This window comes from Triticum aestivum, chromosome 4A (assembly GCF_018294505.1).
Source record: "Triticum aestivum cultivar Chinese Spring chromosome 4A, IWGSC CS RefSeq v2.1, whole genome shotgun sequence".
NCBI classification, from domain to species: domain Eukaryota; kingdom Viridiplantae; phylum Streptophyta; class Magnoliopsida; order Poales; family Poaceae; genus Triticum; species Triticum aestivum.
This window is the reverse complement of record NC_057803.1, coordinates 533,541,371-533,545,539: the sequence shown is the minus strand read 5'-3', so window position 1 is coordinate 533,545,539 and position 4,169 is coordinate 533,541,371.

Genomic DNA, 4,169 nt, shown 5'->3' with positions numbered 1-4,169 from the left:
GGTCATGTCTACATAGTTCTCAAACCCGTAGGGTTCGCACGCTTAATGTTCCTTGACGATATAGTACTATGAGTTATGTATGTTGGTGACCGAATGTTGTTCGGAGTTCCGGATAAGATCACGGACATGACGAGGAACTCCGGAATGGTCCAGAGATAAAGATTGATATATGGGATAATAGTGTTTGGACTCCGGAAGGGTTCTGGAATTCACCAGAAGGGGTTTCGGATGTTTCCCGAAATGTTTGGGTACGAGAACACTTTATTTGGGCCAAAGGGGAAAGCCCACAAGGTTTTTGGAAAGCACAAAAGGAAATTTTGCGGAGTCCAGGGGCCAGACGCCAGGGTCCCTGGCATCTGGCCCTGGAGTCCGAGAAGGACTCTTGCCTTTCAGGTGAAACCAACTTTGTGGAGGCTTTTACTCCAAGTTTCGACCCCAAGGCTCAACATATAAATAGAGGGGTAGGGCTAGCACCCAAGACACATCAAGAAACACCAAGTCATGTGCCGTCTACCTTGTCCCCTCTAGTTTATCCTCTGTCATAGTTTTCGTAGTGCTTAGGCGAAGCCCTGCGGAGATTGTTCTTCACCAACACCGTCACCATGCCGTTGTGCTGCCGGAACTCATCTACTACTTCGCCCCTCTTGCTGGATCGAGAAGGCGAGGACGTCACCGAGCCGAACATGTGCAGAACTCGGAGGTGCCGTGCTTTCAGTACTTGGATCGGTCGGATCATGAAGACGTATGACTACATCAACCGCGTTGATATAACGCTTCCGCAAATGGTCTACGAGGGTACGTAGACAACACTCTCCCCTCTCATTGCTATGCATCACCATGATCCTGCGTGTGCATAGGATTTTTTTTGAAATTACTATGTTCCCCAACAGAGAGATGCAAACTTGACAAGCAAAAGGAGGAGGAAACCAAAACAAAGACTTGGACTCTTCAGGATGCTGCAATGGGCTAGGCCCAAGACAAGCCCCATCAGGGCATGGGTGAGAGTGGGTACCACATGCTTTGTCATATATAACCATTGTGATTGTAGTGTGTGGCATGTGTACGACAGTTGATGCCGATCCCCTCCTTCTACCTACTCTCTTCCTTCTTCAAGGACTCCCCTCTAAGTTGTGTATGTGTGCGTGATGTTAGAACTCTAGAAACCTTGTATCGCTTGTGAAATAAATATGATAGAGAGTAGAAGTGTAAATATTGGCACTTTGAGCCATCGTTCCCTTGCTTCCTCTAGCCACAATATTTTTCCTATTGTTTGGTATTCTCCGGTGGCGTGCGGAGATGCAGTTCCAGTCAGGTGCAGATCAACGTCATTGAGCAGTTGGCTGCAGATCTTCTTTGACTTGTAAACTTCCAGCTTGGTGGGTGGACTTTGGTTCATCAAGTGAAACGCCATGGAGATGATGCAAGTGGACCCGACGGACATGATGATGGTGACCATGCTTGTGGCGGCATCCATCAAGTCCATGCCAGAGACCATTCATGTCACGACAAGTTGGATGCCGCATGTGCACACATCGATCACGCTACCGGCCTCCATTACAGATGTTAGAGTGGGCGTGGGACGATGGAAGCCGACAACGATGCTCCACCAACAAAGACAACGCCTCAACCAGAAGGGCACAACAACGAATCTAATCACCAGGGTGTCGTGGCTGGGGCCATCACTGTCGCGCGCATGCCCTAGCTAGGGGTAAGCACACTTTTTCTCAAACACATGTGCTATTCAATTTGGGAGAATGTTCCACTACACTTGATCATTCACAATCAGCTGGGTATCGATTTGGTCACAGGGGGAGGGCGGCATGCCTAAAAGAGATTTTCCAAAAATTGATGGGAAGAAATCTGGCTTGGTGGAAGTAAGTAGAAGAAAAATATTTCAATGTGTATGTTGTTCCTATAGTAACTTGGGCTAGCTTTGCTACAATTAATTTTAGGGGTAATGTTGCCTTGTGGTTGCAAACATATGAGGCAATGCACAATGTTGATAAGGGGGATAATTAGTGGTAGTTTTGAGCCGAAAAAATTGGGAGAGATAAATATCATAGTAAGTTAGGGGCTCTTGAGTGTATTACCAATACTGCATATCACCACAAGTTTGAGGAACTAGTGCATAAAGTATTAGTGTATAACAAAAACTATGACCAGGAATTCTTTGTGAAAAAAATTTGTATAAGGGTTCAACCAAAAGATTCAAAATGCTATACGTTTACATAAACCTCCAATGGTTGATACAACCTTGTCACTAATAACCCACATGTATAGGGGATCACAGCAATTTTGGAGGGTAGAGTATTCAACCCAAAATTATAGATTCAACACAAGGGGAGCCAAAGAATATTTGCAAGTATTAGCAACTGAGTTGTCAATTCAATCACACCTGGAGATTAATTATCTGCAGCAAAGTGATCAGTAGCATAGTAATATGATAGCTTTGATAGTAGTGGTAGCAACAACAGTAACGGTAACAGTGATGGTAATAGTTTTGTAGCAGTGACAATAGTAACAACAACAGTAGTAACTTAGCAAGATCAATATGTAGGAAAATCGTAGGCAGTGGATCGACGATTTGTTGGATGATATTCATCATATAACAGTCATAACTTAGGGCGATACGGCACTAGCTCCAGTTCATAAATATAATGTAGGCATGTATTCCGTAAATATTCATACGTGCTTATGGAAAGAACTTGAATGCTATCTTTTGTCCTACCCTCCCGTGGCAGTGGGGTCCTATTGGAAACTAACACTACTAGGGAAAACCTTATACACATAATCTTAGCAGCAGCGCGACACAAAAAGAAGCGCTACTGCTAATTAGCAGTAGCGCGGGTTTTTACCCCTCGCTACTACTAAGTTGATAGTAGTAGCGCAGGTTTTTAACCCTCGCTACTACTAAGCAGTCTCTACCGTGCTCCTCGACACATGCCATAGTAGTAGGGAGGGGTATAAACCCGCGCTACTACTAAGTTGATAGTAGTAGCGCGGTTTTATACCCCTCGCTACTACTAAGTACGAGGTAGGTGAAGTCGCCATATCCTCGGCCGAATCCCCATCTTCTCTCCCAAATCCCTTCTCTCTTCAACCATTCTCTCCTCTCACTTTCCATACGCTCTCACATGGACCTCTTGCCCATGCGCCCATCCATCTCCGTGGCGTCGAAAGAGGCCGCCGCCTCGCACCACTGGCGTCTAGGAGCTCGCCGGTCTTCCACCGACGTCTAGGAGGCCGCCACCCCGCGCCACCACACCGGAGCACCTCACCACCGGTGACTAGCTCCGCTGCTCCCTACATCACCTTCCTCTCTCCCTCGGTTTTCCTTTCCTCTCTCTCCCTCTAGTTTGACTCACCCTCCCATGTCCATGCCCGTGCAGGTCGTCGCCATGGACGACCCGAAGCTATCTGTCATGGTCAGGAAGAGGAGCCCCACGCCGCGGCCTGGCTCTGCCATAGAAACGGGCCCTCTCCAACAGCCACTGCTGGATCTGGTCTTCCGCTGTCCGTTCATGCCTCCTGTGAAGCCAAACATCGCTAGATCAAACCACTGCTACCATTGACAACACGCACGGGATCGAGATTTTTTTGTTTTTGAAAGTAATAGCAGTAGCGCGGGATATAAGACCCGCTACAACTAATTAGTAGTAGCGTTGTTTGCAACGCACGCTACAGCTAACCATGTATAGCAGTAGCGTGTGTCAACACGCGCTACTGCTACAAGTTAGCTGTGGCGCCGTATCAGTAGCGCGGCACCCGCGCTACTGATACACCCAAAACCCACGCTGCTGCTAGGCTTCTCCCTAGTAGTGTAAGGGATATTAAGGCCTCCTTTTAATAGAGAACCGGAATAAGGCATTAACACACGGTGAATACATGAACTCCTCAAACTATGGTCATCACCGAGAAGTGTCCCAACTATTGTCACTCCGGGGTTGCCGGATCATAACACGTAGTAGTGACTGTAACTTGCAAGATCGGATCTAGAACATAGATATAATGGTGATAACATAAATGGTTCAGATCTGAAATCATGGCACCCGGGCCCAAGGTGACAAGCATTAAGCATGGCAAAGTCATAGCAACATCAATCTCAGAACATAATGGATACTAGGGATCATGCCCTAACAAAACTAACTCGATTACATGATGAATCTCAT